Source organism: Tamandua tetradactyla, chromosome 7 (genome assembly GCF_023851605.1).
Source record: "Tamandua tetradactyla isolate mTamTet1 chromosome 7, mTamTet1.pri, whole genome shotgun sequence".
Classification (NCBI taxonomy): Eukaryota; Metazoa; Chordata; class Mammalia; order Pilosa; family Myrmecophagidae; genus Tamandua; species Tamandua tetradactyla.
The window spans coordinates 99,382,543-99,407,879 of record NC_135333.1 but is presented as its reverse complement, the minus strand read 5'-3'; the positions used below and the strand labels follow the sequence as shown (position 1 = coordinate 99,407,879).

The 25,337-nt window shown below is 37.1% G+C and overlaps 1 protein-coding gene and 1 non-coding gene across 2 annotated transcripts in view; one reads left to right on the top strand and one right to left on the bottom strand.

The window, feature by feature from the left end:
* The window catches only part of SLC2A13 (solute carrier family 2 member 13), a 359,669-nt gene that overhangs the window by 135,296 nt on the left and 199,036 nt on the right, over nt 1–25,337 (top strand). The gene's annotated exons all lie outside the window — the stretch shown is intronic.
* Nucleotides 18,821–18,928, bottom strand: LOC143643018 (U6 spliceosomal RNA). Its single transcript, XR_013156071.1, has one exon. It is a non-coding gene; the product is annotated as a U6 spliceosomal RNA (small nuclear RNA).

Below are 25,337 nucleotides of genomic sequence, written 5' to 3'. Positions count from 1 at the left end.
TTAAGAATAGAAACTTTGGATTTGTACTTGAATGCATTTTTGTTATCATTTACTCTTAGTTAATTTTGATGGTCAAAAATGTAAAGTAGTAACATTTAGCCATTAAGAACAATAACAGATAACTATTAGAAAACATTTGTCTTTTTGAGCTTTATAGATGACAAGAATCTGAATGAATGTCTGTTCCATTCTTGACTGTCACTCTGCCATTTACTGTAATTGACCTTAAGAAAGGGGATAAAATAGGAAGAAAAGAGTGCTAGGAAAACTGACAGGACTGGGCAAGAGAAAGTGAAGAAAAGATGAAGAGGAGAAAAAAATAACAGCTCTGACCAGCAAAAAGTAGAGCTGTGGTATTTAGCTAAGCTACCGCATCCTTCTCCCTGCCATCTCTATAAAAGGTGGGCTTCAAATAGTCTCCTTCTCAGTGTTGAGGTAATAAATCAGTCTACCACCTACCACTGGGAGCTGATGTGATCCATGGAAAATCAGGGTGAAAAAAGAATAAGGGTAGAAACCATTGCACAACCACATGGTTCCTTAAGTGTGAACTGGTCACCCTTTTCCTCCTGTGTAAAATAAAGGTTTCAACTAGATCAGGTGTCTTTTATAAGGCAGTGGGCTAATGGTAGCCCATAGTGAAATTTCCCTTGATTTGCAACCAGTTTAGGAAACTGTTTTACATCTTGTTCATTATGGTCTTAACTTCTTAACAGGAAAGGTTTTAATTTTTCTCCCTCACTCCCTCCAAATGTAGACCTTTGTAGAACTGTTCTTCCTCACAGGTAGCAGAGTCTACAGATTATGTTCTCCATTTTTTTATAAGCTCATCCCGTTTAAAACTTCGGTTTCATATCTGAGTCAGAGCTTTCCTCTTCTTCATCTCACATGGGCTCTCAGTGGCATCTTTGGCCTGCCGTATGATGCTTGTGCAGGCTGCTCCATTGCTCAGCTCTGCTCTCACCCCTTCCTATTCCCCACCTCCCACTCCCACTGCAGTTATTCCGCTTCCTTTTCCTCCTTGTTCAAATAGATGCTGGAAACAGATCAGCAAGGTCCCCTTATAAATAAGTGTCCGGTCAGGTGATGAGATGGTCTCCCATGCTGTGCTTGCTTGAAAGGATTATGCACCCCAGAAAAGCCATGTTTTTTTGTTTGTTTGTTTTTGAAAAGCCATGTTTTAATCCTGATCCATCTTGTGGGAATAACCATTTCTTTTAATCCCTATTCAGTACTGTAGTTTGGAAACTTGATTAGATTGTCTCCACAGGGATATGACTTGCCCAATTGTGAGTATTCATATTTGATTAGAGGGAGATGTGACTTCACTCATTCTAGGTGGGTCTTGATTTGTTTAATGGAATCCTTTAAAAGAGGAAGCATTTAGAAGAAGCTTCAGTTGCTAGAGCGAGCCCATGCAGCCAGAGAGCTTTGGAGATGAAGAAGGAAAATACCCCTAGGGGCGCTTCATGAAACAGGGAACCTGGAGAAAAAGCTAGCAGATGTCATCATGTTCATCATGTGCCCTTCCAGTTAAGAGAGAGACGCTGAACATCATTGGCCTTTTTGAACCAAGGTGTCTTTCCCTGGATGCCTTAGATTGGACATTTCTTTAGGCTTGCTTTAATTTGGACATTATCACAGGCTTAGAACTGTAAACTTGCAACTAAATTCCCCTTTTTAAAAGCCATTGCATTTCTGATATATTGCATTCTGGTAGCTAGCAAACTAGAACAATGCATTCAGCTACTCCCTTTCTTCCTAGATGATTTTCTTTGTCCCTTATCTGCTAGCTTGGGACCACTTTATACACTGGAACTGTCATTAAGCTATGACTGCTTAATTGCCCCTTCATCCTCCACAGCTTTTGGTTCTCTATAAGATGTCAATTCAGGGCAGTAAAAATGTAGCACTCATCATCTTATTTTTCCATGTGTGTGGGTAGTAAGTTATCTACTCTTCTTTCTTTGCAAGTACTGCTCCTTATTCTAATAGTCTCTTACTACATTTTTCTTTTTGGTTCTATTCTTTATGAAATGATAAGAGTAGATGGTAGTTGCTCTATTTTTGTCTCTGATGAAAAAATTAAAGGTTGACAGCCTTTCTAGCTTTCACATCCTTGTTTGGTAAGGGTAAATGTTCCCCAGGCACCCTTTACCCCCTTCTTTGACTTTGATTATGTTTATGTTCTACATAAGATATATGACACTGTTACCCCAAAGCTGATTATAAAAAGAGAGAGAGAAAAAAATAATTTTAGCAGGGATTATAGCTTCATCCAGCTGCCACCACAGGGCCTCCTTCCTGTCCGCTTGCTTGGTCTTAGTGCTTTAGCAGTGGCAGCATCTGTGATGTTGTCCAGGACTGACTGGTGTGGAGGGAGAAAAGAGGGACCTTGATGTGGGTGGGAGGGCAGTGGTGAAGTGGCCTTGGTCCACAGAACTTGTAAGAGAACTGACATAGCCTGAGGAGAACTGAACTGGAGGGGACAAAGTGGGTTCTACCATGCAGCTAAGTGGATTGATAGAGAAGTTTCCTCTATTATGACCTGCAGTGATTAGTAGGGAATTAGTGGGGGTTGGAGTTCCTTCAGGAGCAGGTGAGGTAATAGTCAGTGAAACAGTAATTAACCAACTTATAAATGCAGACGTTTTGTGGATGATGCTAATGGCTGTTTATGACATGTATAAATAAATAAACGCATGAATGAATTTGAGATATTTAAGAAGCTGATTTTAAGGACGAGTGGAAAGGCTGTAATTTCATGGTCATCTACTGTGTGTAAAGAGAGGACCATCCAGGCTGAATGTGGGCAGCAGAAGATGGGGTGGGAGAGAGAGGGATGCTGTAGTAATGAAAAAATAGAAAAGCCCCCGACCTTGACGCTTATGTTTGTGAATTTAAGATAATTGAGATTAATTGGAGTGTGTTTCTGTGAATTTGGAGATTCAAAATGCTCTAAAAAATTTGGCTATTATTAAGTCTTTTATTTTAGAGACACTGGCATAGCTCAAGTTTCTACACCATGATCACATAATGTGTAAATCAAGTATAGGTAGTAATGTAGCGAAGTGTCCCAAGCACAGCTGCCACTAGGGGGCAACAGAAAGCCCCACAGTGTGCTTCTGTGAGACAGGAACTCCCAGTTATAGCCCTGAAACGGGGTTGTAGATTCCCTTTGCTTTCTTGTGTCCTGTAACTTTGTATCATCAGGGCGACCATTCCCAGACTTTATGCTTCTCAGATGTGTGCTGACGTACCATTCCCAGAATGTTGTAAAGCCAGAAGTGCAAGTGTGGCAACAAACCTGCTTGTGATTTTGGTAATGCTGGGGATCAATGCAGTAACTCTTAGAGGCAAATGCAGTGCTGAAACCGATGCTTGAAATGAAAGTCTAAACACCATGTGTTAAACATTTATTCCCATATTATTTTAATTTCATTCATTCATTCATTGATCATTTATTAAGTGCTCTGTGTGCCCAGTACCCTTCTGATCCCCAGGATACAGTGGAAAAGATAGATGAACCCCTATTCTGTTGGAAGAAACTCACCTTCTGATGGGAAGAGGATGAAAAATAAGTAAATAAATATATGCAAGACAATTTCAGATAGTGAAAGCAGGTATCTGAGAAATTTGAGTCCAGAAGATATGACCTCAGGTGTCACTAGAATAGATGTACTGTAACAGAGCTGTATAAAAGAGATAAGCCCTAGACATTGAATAATATTTCCTCCTCATTGGGGTCTTTTTAAAATCAGAGCTATTGTCCCATGAAGAGAAAATGTTTGCGGCAGCAATAAGCAGGATACTGGGAGCATGTTTACATTATTCAGGAACTTGATGTGCTTTGCGATATTTTTTCATCTGTAAAATTTCTTGAGAGCTGTGGCAGTTTTCTTATTGTTTACCTATGCTTTTCTGGGTTATGGGAATTAATATATTTCCTGGGGATTCTCTCACCTGGAAGAACAATAGTCTTTCCTACAGTGTACTCTTATAGTGGAAGGTTTTGTGGAAAGGTGTGTTGGTGGTAATGACACTTTTAGCCCTTTCCATGTCAGATAATCTTGAATCCTCCTCTTTCAAGGACTTAGTTTCAATGTCATCTATTTTGTGTGAGTTTGTCCCTGACATTCCCCATAATCAGCCAGAATAAGGAATCTGTCTTGAGTTATTCATTCACTTGGAAAATATTTTTTGTGCACCTTTTCTATATGGAGCTCAGTGCTTCCCACTGAGGGTTCAGCAGAGAACAATTTCATTCTAGTGGGTAGAGGGAAACAGTGAACACAAAATCATCTGGAGGGCAGGTGATGCTCAAGGTTAAAGGATAATGTCGATAAGGGATAAAACTTAATAAGCAGATTAAAGGGAGGTAAAGGACTGTGGGATATAGGTTGATCAGAAAAGGCCCAGAGAGGTGTCACGTGTTCAAAGAACTAAAAACAGTAAGGGAACAAACCAGGCAGATATGTGGGGATGAATGGTGAGGCTAGTGTGGCTATAGCAGAGTGACCTGAAGAACTTCAGCTGCTACATTTGGAAGAGTAGAATTTGCAGGGCACCTTGTAAGGCACTGTGAGATGTTAGGCTTTTATTCTGAATGAGAAGAGAAGTCACTGGTGAACTATAAGCAGAGGATTGACTGAGCCAACTTGGGTTTTGAAAGGCTGACTAAGCTCCTGTGTTGAGAGAACTGGAGGGAGCCAGTGGTGGAATTAAGTCATTTAAATTGGAGGCACTGGAGTAATTCAAGCAAGAGATGATAAGACTAGAGCCACGTGACTTCTGCGGGGTAAGGAGAACTGGTAGAGTGTGGAGTTGGCAGCATTAGATACGGGGTGTGTGGTAGCACGGTTCAGATGTCAACTTGGCCAGTGATGCGCCTGGTTGTTCTGTTGCTATGGACTTGTATCATTAGCATGTGAAATTCATCTATGGCTGATTACATTTGCAGTCAGCTAAGTGGAGTGCCTTCTGCATTGAGTGATGTTTAATTTAATTTGCTGAAGGCTTAAAAGAGAGAGGTCAGAAGGGAGCTCAACACAGCACAGCCCAAGCAGCTCAGCATACCTCATCTCAGCACTTGTAGCCCAGCCCAGAAGTTTGGAGATGCAAAAAGGAATCACCCTGGGGAAGGCCATTGGAACCCAGAAGCCAGGAGAGAAGACCAGCAGATGTTGCCGAGTGGCTTCCCTCAGATGAAAGTTAGCTACCTTTCCTCTGAAGAACTATAGGTTTTTAACGAAATAAAGCCCCTTATTAAAAGCCGATCCATCTCTGGTGTGTTGCATTTTGACAGCTTTGGCAGACTAAATAAAACAGGTTGTAAAAGAAATAGAGGAAGTAAAAGACGACTCCACAGTTTTTGGTTGAGCAGCTTGAAGGATGTAATTGCCATTAAGTAAGAGAGACTGCGGAAGAAGCAGGTTTTTATTTTAGGAGGGGAGTTGGGAGGTTGTTTTTGACACATTTAGTTTGAGATGCGTATTAGACATTCAAGTGAAAAGACTAAGCAGGCAGGTGGGTAAGCAAGTCAGGAGACAGGATAAATTTGGAGATGGGAATTTAGGAATAAACAGTGTGTAGATGGTATTTGAGACCATGAACTATATATATCTCAGTTATATCATTGATCTCATTTTAAGTTATTTGTTGAACATCTGTCTATTTGGATTAAGATCCTTGTGGACAGAGACTGCATTTTCTTGGCTTTATATTTCATTCACGGTAGTCTGGCACATGGCATGAAGGATGGGGTAGGAAGCTGTGGCTTCCTGTTTTCTCTGTGGGTATGAGTGACTAGATTTTATCTTAGTGCTTTCTCCAGGGAGAGCTGTTTTTCTTTCAACCAAAGGGTTATAGATTGAAAGCAGCCAAAGGGGAGAACCAGAGTTAACTTTACAGTTCAAGCTTTTATCATATTTATGTATTTACATATTGATCTCAATTGCTTGCTATTTAGATTCTCTTGGGTATACATGCCTTTGGATAGCCTGATTCTGTACACAGTCAAATCTATATATAGGTGACAGATTTAACCAAGACCAGGCTAGATTCCCTGAGAAAGCTAACCTCACCTGTTTTTAACCTTGCAAACTCAGACCTATAGCCTGTAGGCAAATACCATAGATAAGTCTAAAATTTATTCTGTTTGAAATTGCTACTCAACATGTGACCCACTGACTGGTGCCTGCCCACTGTGGGTTAAATACAGAAATTGAGAGTAAAAAGTTTAGAAACTTTTGTAGCAATCTGAGTAATGTTGTGTGAATTGAATCTAACAACTACAGCAACCAAATGCTTGTATTTTGTGCATCTTTGTTTCATTTCATTTTTTCTAGTAATTCATTTGTATTGTACTTAGCAAAAGTATTAGTTTGTAATACATTGAAAATTTTTAAAAAGTTGGTCCTTCATCACATTTTATCTGAAGGCAAATCATTGATTGAGGCATTAGCTAAATCTGTAATTCTCACTGGAGGATAGGGGCAATGAAAATGCTGCCGATACTTCAGAAAATGTGTGTACTTTGAAAAAAAGTCCTTGTCCATTTTTCATGTGATGAAAGGCTTTTTATGAGAATATGATATGGGAGCATGAAAAGAGGTAAAATACTACAAGGAACATAAAGGATTTGGAGTTGGGGTTTCTGGGGCCTTTTTTTTTTTTATTTCAACAAGCTGTCTGTGATGAGATGATTGTGAATCTATCTTCAGTTTCACTTATGACAGTTTGAGGGGTGAATTGTAAGGCATATGACCACTGTTTTCTTTTGTAAATATTTCCTTTTCATATCCAAGCTTTAGGGATATCTCCACATGTCCATACGTTTTAAGGTTTCTTTTTTTTTTTTCATGGGCAGGCACTGGGAATCGAACCCGGGTCCTCTGGCATAGCAGGCAAGAATGCTTGCTATGAGCCACTGTGGCCCGCCCCATTTTAAGCTTTCTTAAAGCAATCTTCTACTCTATAACCTATCAATGTGCCCATTTAAATCTGTTTCTGCAACATTTTTACACCTTTCATTTATCTTTTTAACATTTCAAACAGCAGCTTTGAAGAGACACACTATGAATTAATAATCATTTTTTTTAATTCCATAATACTTTTTTCAACCATTACCTTCTGGCAATAATTTTATTCATTTTTATTAAATAAGCAGCGGTAATATGTATCACAGAAGGCAATTAATGACTAACCTGTTAATTTCAAAAAAAGGAAATGAGCAGATGCAAGGAATACATGGAAGAGGAAGCTAAGGAAATTCTGTCAAACCATCTGACACCAAGAAATAAATAGCAGGATGAGTGATAATCCACAGTATGGCATCAGCTTTATTGAACTGTATGGTAGAACACTGGGAAGAGACACAAAAGCAAAGTAACAGTGGTCATCTCTAGACAGTGAGGTTTGAGATTGTCCCTCTTTTGTTTTTCATTTTTTCAAACATTCCATATTGTCAACATGAACCATATATTGCTTTTTAATCATACTTTTTTTTTTTAAAACATATATGCTTCCCCCATGTATGGAAGTAACCTAACTGCAGATCAGAGAAGCAAGTTGGTGGATATGGTATTCTAGTTATGATATTCTTACTTTTGTGGAGCTTAAGAATCATTGTCAAATTGTGAACTCTTGTCGATTGCTTCTTCTGTTTTGTAGAAAGATATGAGAGAAAATCTCTGCCACTTAATGAGTACATAAAAACTCTCTTTCTTGGAGTTGTTTGTTTTGCTACTAATGAAGCCGTAATGATGTTGAAAAAATTTCTGAGTCCCCTAGGATAGTCTCAGTTTTTAGTTAACAAGGACATGAGCCACATAAAAAAATTAACTGAAACTATTGTTTACCTTTTCTGAAACATCATCAAATGGTTTGGAGTAAAAAATAATCTACTTAAAAAAATAGTAAGAGAATCATTGAATGTTAATTACCTAGGATCCCTGGATTAAACCTTCATACCTAGTAATAATGCTTTTCTAATACTTCCTCTTTATATATAGTATACAGTATTAAATCCTAGTTCCAGAACCAAGAATTTACATTTAAATTGGGTAGAAACAAATGCTATAGATGTTTTCTCTATCCTTTCGTCATTAAGCTTCTTTTAAATAGAAGACTGTAGTCACCATCTTCTATTTTACAAACAGCTTGTTAGAGAGAGAGTGTAACTCTAAAAGTAAAAGTTATTTTCTAAGAATTTATCTGTTCTCTCATTTGGGGGAGGGTGACTGTATTTTAGTGATGTTGCCATTTGTTGCTCAGAAGGCTTCTACTCTTACTAGAATTGCCTTGAGAGCCAGTTCTTGAGTCACAAAACAATGTTTCATTCAATTAGTCAACAAATTTATTGGATGCTTTCTTGTGTCAGTTCTTGCTAGACACCTGGTATATTTTGGTGATAAGACCAGCTGGTTCCGAGCTCATTGAGCTTACAATGTAGTGTAACCTCTGAAGAAAATAAAGATGTGCTTAGGAGAGAGAATAATTCAGATGGGTGAGGGGTATTTAAGGAAGGCATCTCAAGATAAGGGGTCTATAGCCAGTGGAGGGTGAAGACCAGGACAGAAGCCCTGGATTGAGCAATACCTTTGCTTAATTCATTAATTTATAGACACATTTTATTTTCTTTTTTATCCCAAATGCTTTTACTCAGCAACAGAAGCTGAGTATCAATAAGGCTTGCCTCTAGATGACTTTACCATTCCCATAAAGCCAGATTTATTTGCAAAGGATAGAAATTTGTGACAGCTGAGGATATTCAAAAAGTGTTCCACTAGCTTTGAAGACGATTCTAAAAGAAGAGTTTCAGAAATATTTTGAGCTGTAACAACAGCATGGAAATAATTTTATAACCTTGCTCCAAAGGTGACCTTGGAGAAAATGGGCTTATTCTGATGTGTTCTTTGAAAATCAGCCACACTGATACATATGTAATGAGAATAGATTAAAGGAAAAAAAAAAATTACGCCTCTTTAAAGAGGTACCCACTTCACTCCTTTTTCTAAGAAAATGAAGACTGAGACAAAATAATCTCTCTAATCACGAGTGAGGTTTCATTTGGCTCTGTTGCTTGTACAAAGTCCAATGAAAAAGAAAAACAGTTTGACATGTGGAAAGATCAGGGACTTTGGGACTTTGAAATCATGTAAGCATTGATCTTACCACCTACTAGTTCTATGACATTTGAAAAGTTACTTAGCCACTCTGAGCCATTGTTTTCTAATCTGCCAAATGGGAAGGAGAGTAATACAGACCTCTTATGGAGTACTACAGATTAATTTACACAGAGCTTGAATTTAGTAGGAATTGAATAAATATTAGCTTATGTCAACCTTCTCTCTCCACTACTTTCATCCCCCACTTTTAGCACAGATGTCAACCTTATGATTCCAAGCAATTAGCTTAAAATCAATATGTTGTTTTCATCCTTTCCTTTCTGATTTGGTTGTATTTGATCCTTAAGATAACATGTTTGTGTATTCAATAAGATGGCAATGGTGGGATTAGGTCAAAGAAAACATAATTGAGTTTTTATAGATTTCATTCTCTATCTAATAATGAAGGCGGGAAATCTTCTAGAGATGCCAGTTCGAAATAAGGAAGTTTGGGCATGAGTAGGTGTAAAGGATACAATGAAAAGGTTTTATGTAAAACATCTGATAGGGGAAATCAGTTTGGTCCCCACACTCCAATGATAATTTCTGATTAAAACTTATAACATTGTTATAAACATGAAACATCAGAAATAAAATTTATGAAAAGTTAACGATTGTGGCTTAAAATGAAATCCTGGAACTCATAAATATATTCATGTATAGTCTACTTCGGCTAGAATACATCTCTTGCTCTCAACACTCAGGTGATTAGTTCAGCCCTTATGGCACTTAGCACTTACCGCTGTCTACTGTGAGAAGTGCCATCTCCAAGGGAAGTTTCTTGAGGCCAAGAACCATGTCTGATTTATCTTTGAGCCTACAGCTTAGTACAGAGTCCTGATGGTGATAATAAATTGTGTTTGATGGGAAAAACACTAGAAAGGCAGTGTTTTTCTTCCCACCAGAAAGGCAGTGGCATATGGAGATGTTAAGTAACTTGCCTGCTTGGACTCATTGTGAATGTTGTACGAGCAGTCATAATAGGTATCTGAGAGGATTATTTAAGGGAACAGTTACCTTAAGGTCTGTTTTCAACCCAATTAGAAGGCAAGAAGATAATTCCTGAGGAAGGCTGATACACTATGAACGTAGTGCCTCCTCTGTGATTCACATTTCTGAGTGGCTTTGTCACTCTTCCATGCATGGGTGACTATATTTAACACTTGAAAGAGATGATCCTAGACTGCTGTTAGTACATATACCGATTTAGAATGTTCACATTTAAAAATAAGGTTTGGTGTTTATGTATGCGTCATGATTGATAAGCATATATGTATTATTGAATGTTTACATCCTTTGACCGTGCAGAATTGTCTATCCATTTGTGATACATGTTGATAGAAAGGAAAATAAAAGCGGTTGCACTTAAAAAGAGCTACATCTAGTCTGTGCATGGATTGTGAAGTTTGGAAAGCTATTCTGATCAAACAAATAAATCTTCATCCAGACAGGTGGCTTACTTGAATACTTATAACTTATTTTCAGATTCCCCCTGGGAAATCTTACATTTGGCTGCAATCTCTAAGCTGTTTATCTGCCAAGGATAAGCTGTGAATTGGAAGCATCAATTAAAATTAATGACACTTACCATAGAGAAATTTAGAGAATGTCCACTGCCTTTTTTGCGGCCTGAATATAGTGAAGATGTCAGCGTTGCCCAAGTAGTCATTTAAGTAAATCTGCGTTCCATGTATACATTTTCATATGGAAATTGAGAATACGAATGGATTTTCTTAAAAGGATGTATGTTTGCTGATTTACTGTTGAGGAATAGAGCATTTTCTCAGTCCCCTCCTTGCATGTAGGTTTTCTTCCTATTCTATAGCAAATTAACAAAACAAAGCATAAGAAAGGTGGAGGGGGTGTATAACTTTTTCCCTTCCTCAATTTTAAAAAGCTACTATTTAATAGAAAGTATATAATTTACCTAGGTGAAATTTGTGCCCTCCTCCATCTATCTGTGACATGTCTACCGATCTAAACCCGAGACATTTTTAAAAAGTATCACTGTACTTGGTAGCTGTTCAACCCTTCCCAGGCATAGCAAGCATTTGAAATGAAAGGAAATGTGAAATGAAAGTAAAGTCTTGGAGAGAAGAAATACATGGGTTTTTTGTTTGTCTGTCTGTCTGTTTTTTGATGCTGCCATGAGCTTAAGATTCCTGAGTGGTAGAGTAAAATTGAGCTATGGTCTAGTCATAATAAATAAAAGTACCTGGTCATAAAGACTTGATTAATTCAAACTTTAGAAACCATTTGGCAGCAGAAATAAATCTTGCCTTAAAATTTGTAAAATTATGTAAACATTTTGCAAAAATATTATAGTATAAACATATTCTACTGGAAGTAGAAGAATATTTATCAAAATTAATAGCAAAGAACTTGCAAGATAGAGTCTAGGCCATGATTTTCAGTGGTTATTCATCACTGGTCCATGCTAGGTTTCTCCGGTTGCGAAAGTTGCTATATACTACGATATTTCATTACGTTTGAATACACAGTGTAAAATAATTTTGAAGCATTTACATTTGGGTTCTCCAGGAATAAGTGCTTCAAAAACACTAGAAGATAACATAGGAACTAAAGAAAATGTTTGTTAACAATATGACGCTTTGAAAAAATACAGCCAAATGCAGATAAATGTCAGGGATCAGGAAAGAGAGCTGTCACCTGTCATGTCGTCATCCTGTTTCATCGATGAGGAAACCCATAATGTGCAACAATAGTACTAAGGTCAGGGCTTGAGGTCATATGTGGCTTGGGTCCTCTTCTCTGTGCCATTCATAACTATATGGGAGATCAAGTTGTTGAACTGGAATTTTAGAGGAGAATATTTTGTTTGAGGCAGGTCTTTGGACTTAGATCGGCGTCTAAGTTCTGGCTATACCAGTTAGCTATCAACCTTATCTGTAAAATGGGAATGGTTACACTTGTCCAATATATTTGTTGTGAGAATTAAAGGTTGTGTGTAAAGAAGTTAAGAAGGTTCATGGGATCTAGTAAGGGCTGGACAGTGTTGATGACAACGAGGAGGATGTCCAGTGGTGGTGTGGCAGAATCTTACACAAAAGCAAAAATACCTTGTTTCAGACCACATTCTTTTCCCACTGTCTCTGATCTTGGTAAAGAACAGGAAGAATGGTTTAGAAATGTGCTGCGAATCAAAGGCAGATTTAGTTTTTGGAGTGGAGAAATTTTTTCACAAACTGAGTACTTACTATGTTCAAGACGCTGATTGTTCTATGGGTAAGAATTAGAGTTTCATGGGGATTAGAGTTTAGTGAAGGAAGCAGCCTATAAACCAGAAAACAAAAATAAAATCTGATCTGGTGGTTTGGAGCTGCATGTATCCTCAGAAAAACATTTCTTGAGCTTAATTATCCCTGTGGGTATGAATCCATTGTTAGAAGGACTTTCTTGATGGGGTTAAGGTGTGGCCCTCCTTAATCAGGATCGGTTTTACTCCTCGTCTTGCAGTCCTTTATATGTGGAATAAAATTCTGACAGAGGAGAGAAAGCCACGGGGCAGCAGCCAACAGCTGACCATCAAGGGAACCTGAAGAGAAGGAACCTGTCACATGTACTACCATGTGACAGAGGAACCAAGACCAAGGGGTCACCAGCACCAGCTCCAGGTTGCCACAGTCTTAGATAGAAAACATCACCTTGTTGATGCCTTGATTTGGACTTTGTCCTGGTCTCAAAACCTGAGCCATTAAATTCCCATTGCTTGATTCCTTAGCATTGTATCTGCTTGAGCAGACTAGGTTATTAAAAACATCTGACTTCTGCTAGTTACAAGTGTTATGAAGAAAAAAGCAGGCTAACTAGGTAGATTCTGATTTATTTTGAATAAAACTGGCCCTAGTTGCCAAGGAGCTGGGTGAATGGGTGCTATATTTAGTGAAAAGGGGAATGCTGAAGAAGTGAACTGGCAGGGAATGACGAGTTGTGTTTTGGGCTGTAAAATTTTAAGGTGTCGATTATACATTTAAATGCAGATGTGAGTAAGAAGGTGGGTACTTGAGTCTGAATCCAGGAGAGAAGTTGGCATGGCAAAATTAATTTGGGAGTAATGAATGGTTTGGAGGAGACCCCATGGCAAGGCTTATATAGGAAATAGAGAAGAGATTTGGGTGCTGGAGCATCCTAAAATTTGGAGGTAAGAAAGAGGAGCTAGATTCAATAAACGAGATGTAGAAGAGGCATTCAGTAATGCTGGAATACAACCAGGGGAACATAGTGTTCTAGAAGCCAGGAAAGAAAATGTTGCATGGAAAGAAGCTGCGAGTAGCTATTTACAATGTTATGTTTGTAAGGTTAAGGCAGAGATTTGGCTATTAATTTGTAAAGTGGAAGTGGTTGGAAACCTTAAATTTCAGTAGACTGGTGAGGATGCACACCTGCTCAGAGTAGAGTTAATGAGAGAACAGGAGGTAAAAAATGGGGAAATCAAGTATGGATGACTATTTTAAGGAGATTTTCTGTGAACTAGGATGGAGAAATGAGGGGATAACTGAAGAGTGATGTGGGCTTAAAAATTGTTAATTTTTCATTTTTATTTTACAATGGAAGATATTACAGCAAGACTGTGTACTTGTGGGTAAGGTGCTGTAGATAGTGGAAACTGATTTGGAGTGGGGGGATGTATAATTATCACAGGAGCAATATACTCCTCAGTCTCAAAGGAACATGATCAAGGTAAAAAAGACAGAGGTGGCCCTTTAACAAAGAAATAGCAGAGGATATGGATCAAAATAAAAGGAAATTATAGATGTTATATAGTGAGACGATGTTTTAGTTATTTTCTAATTGCTTATGTTTTCTAGGTCCGATAAGAACGGAGGTCGTCAGCAAATCCAGTTAAATGTATGAGTCATGGTATTGAACCAGCATCTGCAGAAACTGCATTCTTGGGTAGCAGGCTCTTGGCAGATGTATTTCCCAACAGAAGAGCTTTTGGCTTTCTAGGCCATATCCCCTGCCCTATTTTGTCCATAAGTTCTTCTCCTGTGTTCCTACTATGTGATTTTTAAAGATGACCATTGTACAGCAGGGTGTGACTGAAAGCCCCTAATGAAGAAACCACTCTTTATCTTCAGCTTTTCACTGTTGACTCAGAGAGCAGAGTCTTGCAATCGATGATTTCCTGAGTAGGTACCAAGGTCAATTTTTACACATGTACAATGTTTTCAACTTTACGAAAAGTCACTTTTCTTTATGGGGGTGTACATTATCAATAATATAAATAATATTGATTGGTATATAGTGTGTGTCAGAAGGTAATGAGAGGATGCACGTTGTGAATTTCTTCCCGGCCATGGAAAAGCTATACCATAGGGCCTCTCACCCAACCAGGGATGCTGTCATGGCCCAAACCAATTCCAAAATAGTGGGAATAGTGTAGGATTAATAAATTTCCTGTACCTTTTGACAAAGATGACAATATTTCACATTATTTGTTAATGTGCCACCTTAAAAGAAATAGTTTTTTTTTTTTTTTGCATGGGCAGGCACCGGAACCGAACTTGGGTCTCCAGCATAGCAGGTGAAAACTCTGCCTGCTGAGCCACCATGGCCTCTCCAAGAAATAGATTTTTATTAGATGAAAGTCCTTTAGTTGAGAGTATTTTAAATAAGCCAAACAAAAATCAAATTGTCATTTAGTTCAATTCAGTAATCATTCATTAAGCACTTGCAGTGAGACCTACTGAGGGAACCAACAAACCAATGGGACATGGACCCAGTTATTAAGGTTAAACAGTTAGTAGTAAAGAGATACATAAAATATTCATTGTACTATTAAATATGAAATATAAGAGGAGCATAAATATTAGGAGCAAGTATAAAATTCTGACTTTGAGACAGATTAGTGAGACCTCCTGGGCAGGGTGTTTGTTAAATTGGGCATTAAGGGATGGGCATGATTTGGGAGGAGAAGGTTTGGGACTGGAGTAAGTATTCCATAAGCCTGAAGAATTTAAAATTAGGTGGAGATGTAGAAATATATGATATGTGATAGAGAAACATTCAAATTGAAGAGGGAAGTGACATGATATGATTGTTTATTAGTTTGATAACTGATCATAAAGCATAGAACAGAAATAAGGGATAATCTGAGGACATGTGACAAACATATTTATTAGAAGGGAGGGAATTTATAGAAATTCACATTATGTAGCTTTTCAACTAACTCTAAATTGAGATAATTTGTGAAGTTATATGTGGGTTGAGAATCTGTGGAAGTCATGACTAGCTCAAAATGCAATCTTTAGAACAGACATTTTTGAGGTTATATAGGGGCTATTTTCTAATTTTAAATATATTAGTTATTTGTTTCATTCAGAAGAATTTAGCTTTCCTTTCACCTTTACAACCATTCAATCCCCACATAGATGTATTTTTTTCTCTTTTTTCCTTCATTAAAAGACCAAATGGATATATAAACAATAAGCTGAAAGGGCTTTAAACTAACAGACTAAATGGAATATTTATGAATAGTACTTTAAAGAAAAGTGCTTTATTTTACTTAGTAAAAAAGTAAAATGCTTTTTTACTACTTTCCTGAAACATTTATAGTAACTTGAATAATGAATGGGAATAATTTATGATAGCTATATACGCCACTCAAATAGAACATTTGTGTATACTCCTACATAATAGTTGTACCATGGCTATATTTCAAATGAGGAGCAATATGCTTTTAACATACATGTTAAAATAGTTTCATTCTGCATAGAATCTTGATGTTTTACGGGACCACAGAGAACAGGATGTTCTAGAACTTCCCTGAGAGGCATTCAGTAGACATTGCTTTATTACTTTAACATTCTAAATTGTTCACTAACATGATCAAGAATCATAATAGAATATAGTCTAAAGTCATGGACAAGTTGAACACAAGATAAGAATCATTTCTAAATGTCTCATAAGGAATATAATGGTATGCTTCTTATATATGGGTAACAGATTTAATAAATAAAAATTATAGTTTTATTTTATAATTAAATTTTGCAATATAATGAGCAGATTGCAGTTTTTTTAAAACTTTTAATCTTGAAATATTTTCAAACTTGTAGTACAATTTAAAAAGTAATACAAATCTCATACAGAGAACTCCGACATAGTCTTACACCCCTAGATAACCCAGAGCTACCAGTTTTAACATTTTGCTGCATTTGCTATTTTTTTTCCTGTCTGCTCATTTATCTATCTATCCATCCATCCATTTTCTGAACAGTTGAATATAGGTTGTATATATCATGTTTCTTGAATCCTTAATACTGCCATGTACATTTCCTAAGAACAAGGACATTGACTTATGCAACCATCTTAAACGCTGTTATCAAGTTCATGAAATTTAACATTGATATAAAGCTTACAGTCTGTATTCCAGTTTTTTTCCATATGTTCCAATAATGTCCTTCATGTAGATCAAATTCTATAACCCAGTTTATATATGATCTTGGTCTTTGTTGGGTGTGGACCCATTTTAAATAAGATCTCTTCAAGATTTTACATCAGTTAAGGTGTGGCTGAACTTTGTCAGGTTGGACTTTAATCTGGATTGCTCGATCTTTTATAAGCAGAGTGCAAATCAGATAGAGAAAGCAAGCCAAGAGAAAAACAAGTCAGTAGAACCCAGAGAAGCTAGGAAAGGCTGATATATGCATTGTCATGTGTGGTAGTTAGGTTCAGGTGTCAACTTGGCCAGGTGAAGGTGCCTAGTTCTGTTGCTGTGGACATGAGCCAATGGTACGTTAACCTCATCTGTTGCTGATTACATCTGCAGCTGGCTAGGAGGCATGCCTGCTGCAATGAATGATGTTTGATTTAATTGGCTGGTGCTTAAATGAGAGAGCTCAACGTAGCACAGCCTAAGCAGCTCAGCATACCTCATCTCAGCACTCAGCTCAGCCCAGGCCTTTGGAGATGCAGAAAGGAATCATCCTGGGGAAAGTTGTTGAAACCCAGAGGCCTGGAGAGAAGGCCAGCAGAGATCACCCTGTGCCTTCCCAAGTAAGAAAGAACCTCAGTTAAAAGTTATCTACCTTTCCTCTGAAGAACTAATGAAATAAATCCCCTTTTATTAAAAGCCAATCCATCTCTGGTGTGTCACATTCTGGCAGCTAGCAAACTAGAACACCATGTTACAGAAAAGCCAAAGACCACCAGCAGCCAGCCATAGAATGCCATAGATTTGGGGGAGAGTGCATTGCCTTGCTGACACATCAGTTTTGCACTCTCCTAGTCTTAAAACCACAAGTCAATAAATTCCCATTACTTAAGCAAATTCATTGCATGGTATTCATTTTAGCAACTGGGAAAGTAAAAGAGTCCCTTTGAACCTTTTCTCCTTCCTTGCAGATCCCGTCCAATATTTAATTGACCTTGTCTCTTTAGTTGCTCTTTGTTTTTTCCTTTTCTAATTGTGGGAATATATAGTCAACATAAACTTTTGCATCTTCTACCGCTTGCAAGCATACTGCTTAGTGGAATTTATCACATTCACAATATTGTGGTGCCCTATCTTCCATTTCTAAAACTATTCCATTTCCCCAAACATAAACGCCATACCCATTATGCATTAGCTCCCCATTTTCCCTGCACATCGCCACCCCTGACAACCTGTACTCTAATTTCTGTCTCTAAAAGCTTGCATATTCTCTAATATTTTCTTTGTAGTTACCACTGGGCTTAAATTTAACAACATAAATCTATAATAGCCTACTTTGCTTTGATACCAATTTAACTTCAATAAACCAGATTGCAATTTTTAAAACAAAATAAGCCTTAGGTTTCAGAAAAAGTAGCTGGCTCAAAGCATTTCTAAGTAGAAACTCAAATTTCAGTTTTTTTAAATAGACACATCCTGACTCCCTTCGCAGATTGCCACTGACCGTATGGAAACTGCAGACATGCCTCAGAATAAAATAGCCATATGCAGATTTTCAGATACTGACCTCTTCCCTAGAGAACCATATTTATCTAGATGAGTGTCTCAAACTCTATCAAGTAAAATTAAGGTTTGTGTCAGGATTAGAAGAACTGCCTAATGAAAAACAGTCTCAAATTAACAAAAATGCCAAGGAGGGCAGGCCACGGTGGCTCAGCAGGCAAGAATGCTTGCCTACCTTGCCAGAGGACCTGGGTTCGATTCCTGGTGCCTGCCCATGTTAAAAAAACAAACAAACAAACAAACAAAAAAAAATGCCAAGGAAATAAGGTTAGAAATCCCAGACATTTAAAAGCAAAGGTATCTGGAGAATGACCTTTTGCATTCTTCTTGCTCAAACCTTACATACGCTATAAGAATGTGTCGTAAAGTAATAACACAGAAAAGCAGTATTGAGGGTGGTGCAATGGGGGCTTAGTGGCAGAATTCTCACCTGCAATGCCAGAGACTCGGGTTCAATTCCTGGAGCCTTCCCATCCCCCCACCCCCCAAAATTTATAGAAAAGCACTATTAAAAGCTATCCTATGATATGGTCATCAAAATGGATTTAGTGAACATGCTTAAAGGTTGATAAGTTGCTTGTTTTGACATGTATATCTGTTCTCAGACTAGCAATCACTGAATACAATTATTTCTTTCTGCTGAATGTGCTAATCAAATATCAGTATTACTTTTTCTGGTTCTTTTTTTTTTTTCAAAGAAAATTTTATTCAAAAATTCATGAATTTTATCCTTGCTCAGGGGTCATGCTAATCTTCTCTATATCGTTCCAATTTTTAATATATGTGCTTCCTAAGCGAGCAGTTTTTCTGGTTTTTACCATATGATTTCTAGAGTAGAGCATGTGGAACTCACTTCTTCCATTTCCTGCTACTAATTGTTCTGTATTGAAATTCTGCCATGGTTTTTCAGAACATTTAAATTTGTAGCCATGTGCAATGTGATCTAAACAAAAACGTGGAAGAAAGAACAGAATTGCTGCAGCAATTTGGAACAAGTGTATTTATATCTTCAGTGATACCTCATTTTCCTCATCAAAGTAGGAGTGAAGATGAGGTTAGAGACTAAGCCAGGCTCCATTCTGGGTTTTGTGATTTAGAAAGTGATCCAGGTGAGAGTTGGAGCATGCCTGAAGGGGGGGTTCAGAAAATAGAGGTCTGCAAATAATAAGAGATTCTCTAATGTAACTACAAAACCTCCCTTCCTCCCTCCCTTACTTCTCCCCTTTCTTTTTCCCTCCATCCCTTCTTCTTTCCTTCTTTGCAAAAACACACATGCACACACTCTATGTGCATGTATCTGTGTGTGTGTGTGTAGCGACAGAGAGAAGCACATATTTTAATGTCCTCTTTCTAGACAGGAATTCAACACATGGGTCTTGTATTGTACTAGCAGATCTCTTACATCCAAGTTTTGTTTAGTCTCAGGGGTATGCCGTGTACGTAATACTAATAAAATGCATATTGCTCCTAAGTGTTCTTTGAGAGCTTTAGTTTTTCTTTACTTCCCTTTTGATTTAGTACTAGTTAATTGGATTTCATTCACTGATGAATTGTGTTTCTGGTGTGGCGATGTATCATAGGTTTATCTTCAAATAAATAAAATAAAATTGTAACCCTGAAGAAAATCATTCTTATAGGCCAAGAATTTTGAAAATTGCGCTTTGCCATAAAAGGATACTGAAATTTCTGAACTGGTCTTTATAGTACCTGAGTAAATCTAAACCATGTCCTTAACCGTGCCCATCAACTAGTATATATAACTGGAAATACAAGTAGAAATTTTTGGATGTTTATTTTTGAAACCATATTTTTTTTCTTAGTAGATTGGAAGATTATTATTTCATTCTAAGCCAGATTTATAAGTAGTTTTAAAAAACAGTTTGAACCTACTGATTTTTCAGTCTCCTGCTTTTTTAGTTATCTCATCTTATCCTTTTCAGTTTTACTAAATGTAGCAAGATAAGTTTCTAACAGAAAGCCTTAAAACTTTACTGTAATAAAGATGTTCAATTATTTTTGGAAACTCAACTGCATTTTTAAATTAAAACTAATGTACTACCTTGTTAATGTGCATAAACTTGCTTTTCCAACCTGATTTCTCTTAGGTATCGATCTCATGATGGAACATTTAGTTAACTAATTGCTTTAGGCACAAAATTATTTGGGGAAAAGAAAGTTAACGGCGGTGGTATGGTACTATAGTTCTCTTAACACATCATTTTAGAATAAATGAAGCTGTGTTTATGCTGGTTAACTGGTCTTTCTATTATTTAATTTGTATTTTGTCTGGAAAATATAATTGCTATATTTGGCAATTGTATCTGAGTATTTTTTTGGTGATTATTTTCTTCTAAAATTTTGTACATTAACTTTTTTCAATAGAAATCCAGGTTTTGGTCTACCATTGCCTAAAGAGTCTGCAGAGGTGACTGGTATGCTTTACTTACTGAAAGCAAGTTCAGAAGCCATTCATGACTTTGATAACTAGAGCTTGTCAAGATAGCAAGTATGTAGATCAACCCTAAGAAGGGAGGAGCTTTGTTTTACTTATATACTATGATACTGGATATTTTTAGATTGCCATATAAACAAAGCTAGAATCCAACATGTACCCCATGACTTCCAGGACGCTGTGTACTGATCCTCATGCATATGGTCACCAAACACATTTGTGGATCTCCATCAAAGGTTTTGTCTGTTGTATTCACAGTATAGTAAAGACAAATTTTTGTCTCATATTTCCTAGCATAGCTGAAAAAGTGGAAGATACAATATTGCCCTATTTTTTCAATAGCATTTACATTTTGCCATAAATGTTTATACTTCTTACCTTATTTATTTTAGGACTTGTACTTTTATAAGTGAGAAATGAAAGTATTGGAAAATTCCAATTCTGAATCATCTTTTCTTCCCTTAACCCCAGTGTTCTACTTCCTTCTCTGTTTTGGAGAACCTAGCATTAACTCTTTTTACAGAATTTTTTTTTTTGTATGTTTTATGACGGGGTCACATTTCATTCTTTTTCCATGTGAGTATCCCATTATTGCAGCACCATTTGTTGAATTTTTGTTTGATTTGTTTTTTGTTTGTTTGATTGTTTTGGGGGGAAGTGCATGGGCCAGAACTCAAACCCGGGTCTCCCACATGGCAGGCAAGAATTCTACCACTGAACTACCCTCACACCCCCCAGAACATCTTTTTTTCTTAATCTGTACTTAATAACTAGCACTTATCTCTTTTTAATTCATAGGAGACCATGTTTTTCTCTTGCTTTCTTTTTTATGTGTGATGGAAGTAAGAGAAGAATGGTAAAATAGAATTGAGGGAGGGCAAGAACTACTTTGAAAATTGAGAATACGTTTATAGCCTCAAAAGTTTGGTTCATTTTCATTTCTAGTGCCTGGGTATTTTTGAAACTATAATTTCCTGAGAATCATGTGATGGAAAACACATCCTCTTTCTTTAAGATGCTGCACTCAAGGTACCACATACATTTGTACAATCATGCTTCCTAAATCACGTGAGGCTGTTGTGATAATAGCTATTCTGTCTCACTGTATGATCATGGAGCAGTTAGTTTAGCCTGATTTTTATCTTTGGTGTCTTCAGTCATGTTTATTTTGGTGTTCTTTATTCATACATATTCTAGCAACTGTATAACCAAATATAGCAAGAAAAGAACAGTTGAAAATGCATGAATTGTAGTTAGGTTTTCACCTTTATTCTCAATGATACTTATTTGCTGGATGCTTCAATCTAAAGGTAAGAAATTTATATATCCATGAGTACCTGTGTTGGTTTGTTGTTGTTATTTTTAAGCAAGCAGATGATCATGTGCTTGTTTAGAAGTATGGCTTATAGTATTTCAAAATGTTCAAATATGATAGAAATAGGGATACTTGATTTCTAGAGCGTCTGCATAGGATCTAAAATGAAGACAAAGGAATGGAATAATTCTGGGGTAGCTATGGTTGTCTGAATAATTTGGTAGTATATGTCATTGAACTTGATAGAATGTTTATTTATTAAGATAGATATTATTGATTTATTCCTAGTAGTTTATTAGTAAGCGGTATATGAGCATTCTGCCAACCATAAGAGTCCATTTCTGTATGTTAATGAGACTATTGAATTATTTTTTGGGATTTCAAAAGTGAAGGCGGTTTGTAGACAAATTACTTATTTATTTAAGAAAGATTTCCCTCTCTGCTACATAGAAGAAAAACGTATGCAATTTACTTCAGATTTTAAATGTAAAACTTTCAAATTGTATTCACCTACGGCAAAATTCTTCTTTGTTTTAATGAAGCTATTTTAATTTTTTTGTGGAATCTCAAAAGTGAAGACTATTTGCATAGAAGAAAAACTGTGCGGTTTTTTGAAGATTTTTAATGTAAATTTTTCAAAATGTGTTCACCTATGGCAAATTCTACTAATGAACTGATGGATAAAATTGTATGTTACTATTTATGTTGGGATATAGTGACGTGTATTACCACCTTTAATTATAAAACACACCTTTGATGTAGATTTAACATGTGAGGCTCAGAGAGATTAAGGAAACTCTCCTAGGTCAAACAGCTACTAAATAACCTACCTGAATTTAAACCTACAGTTCCTGATTCTAAGACCTTTCCTCTTTGTAATATTCCCAATGCTGCTTATGGTTGTACAGCTTTCAGCAGAAGAAAATCAAATATATCCATATTTCTAGGAGTGCAATATCTATTGATTAAATGAGGTAGTAAAAAAAAATTTTTTATCATGTCACTAAGAATGGCAGCCTGTTGTGAAAATACTGCCGAAAGATTGACTGGTTGAGTGTCACTGTCCTTATTTAAAAATTGCTTTGTCCAAAGACAATATTAGCATTTAGAATATAGTTATTTAAGAAAGTTACTTATTTGTATAAGAAAAAGATGTGCCTCTCTCTAAAGAAAGGTTTTCTAGAGCAGTAATTCTTAATTGTTTTTTCCTTAGCAATGCACCATACTCCTGTGGTTGTTAAGATGATTTAAAATCTCATTTGAGAATGCTCAATTTGAGAATTTGACAATTGCTGAGCCAAGTTTTATGACTGTTTTCATTTCTGTAGATATCTTTGACAAGGGAAATAATTTAGAATGTAAAATAGTATTTGATAGTAACAAAAGAAAGTTTTTGAAAAACAGTATTTTAGTACTATGAAGCCCTATCGTCATCTGCCCTTATGAGTAGTCTTCGCTCTAACAACCTTAATAATAATGACTTGTAACACGGTCATTGCACACAGGCCCTAATGTATCCTCACCATCTTAAAGGCACGGATCTGTGGGCAATGGGCACATCACAATGCCCTGGCAAATTGACTGCCTTGAAAGGATTACAGAATGTATTGGCATAAATGCCAGACTATGAAGGAATGATTGAACCACATGGGGTTGAATTTATCAGTAGCAGCAGTCCATTCTTGCAAACAGAGCGTGTGCCAAGCTTATAATCACAAACATCATCTGTTGCATATTGAGGAGGAAAACAGCATGGGTATGCTCAGGATCTTAGTGGTTGTTTATAATTAATCATAACATTGTTTAGCAATTTGGTATGTACTCAAATTGCTTTAGCGATGAGTTACTGATAACCATTATTTTCCCTGGTATTTCCTTTTTCCTCTTTCTCTTCCCTCCTTGTTTTCTTCTTCCTATATTAAGCACATATTTATTGAATGTCTACAATTTGCATGACCCTGGGCTAAGCACCTTGGGAAGTAAAATGATGAAACAGAGGCAAAACCTGAACTATACACCCCACATTGCCGGAGGCCATGCTCTAGTAGAAAGGGACGGCGGCTCCATAACCCACAAATGAATTAGCCAATAGTGGAAGCATAAGAGAGGTATAAAGCCCACATCATGATTTGGATATCAGAATATCTTCTCTGGGAGCAGGGGTGTGACCTCATCGAACGGGTAGATTATACGTTGAACATCGCAGGATAGGAAAGATCCATTGTTACAGAAATTGGAAGGATGTCATCTCAAGCAGGTGGACCAGTGTAAGTCAAGAGACTGAGATAAATTTTGGGTAAAGCAGATTTTTCAAAGATTGTTGAAGCATTGCCTAGTGGAAGGGAAGGTAGTATGAGACAAATCTTGAGAGGTAGGCTGGGGCAGGTGTGTGCCCTTCATGAAATAGATCCTGATAGGGCTGTTATTGAAAGTTTTGAGCAGCCAAGTGAAATGATCAGTGATGTGCTTTAGTAGTCAAGGGTGGAGAGACTGGCTTGGGTCTGGTTGACAATGGAGATTTGGAGACTATAAAAGAGGCTTTGTCCAAATGATGACAATAGTCACCACTAATTATTGAACACCTAATATGTGCCAGGATCTTTATCATCTCTAATTCTTATAATGATAGTATTATTACTATATACCCATTTTAATGAAGAGAAGAGAGGTTTGGAGAGGTTGAGAAATACTCAGAATCCCACAACTGGTAAATGGCATACCTGGTATTCAACACTGTATGAGCACTTTCATGCTTCCATAAAGCATGCTTTATGGAAAGAAGCAAGGCATGTGTATATCAATTTTAACTAAAATATAGATATGGGGAGTAGGAAGAAGCCATTCTCAAAAGCCACAGTTTTGACCCTGAGTTAGTGTGAAATTAATTGCTAAGAAATTAGAACAAGTTTCAGGTGAGAAATGTTGGTTTTCATTTGGATGCTCTAAAACTGGGATACCCTTTCTGTGCCTGTCTCATAATGATTTACCCATACCTCTTTAAGACATGTTAAGTCATTGTGTGGAACTTGTTTTGTTTCTGTGTGTGATTTCCCCCCACCCCACCCCAATATTATGAGTTCCTTGAGGGTGGGCCCCATCATGTTCCCGTAGCTGGCACAAAGTAGGTTGTGGGAAGACACTTCAAGTAGGACAGGTGGTCTACAGAATACCCAGCCAGAGAGGCAGGAGAAAAAGGAGAGAGCAGTGGAAGTTAAAGGAGGAAGACCGTTGGAATGGATGTTGGGAGGATGTGATTGAGAGCAGGTAGGGATGAATCAAAGGCCCCTTGGTTGTATGGAGAGCCTGACTCATAGATGCTCTGAATTTGTCATGAAACCAGAATGGCTCATTTTTCCAGTTACTCTGAAACAATTGCTCAACATCCTGGATGCAGCAGTGGGGAAAGGGAAACAGTGAAATAAATGTTTTGAAGTAGATAACTCT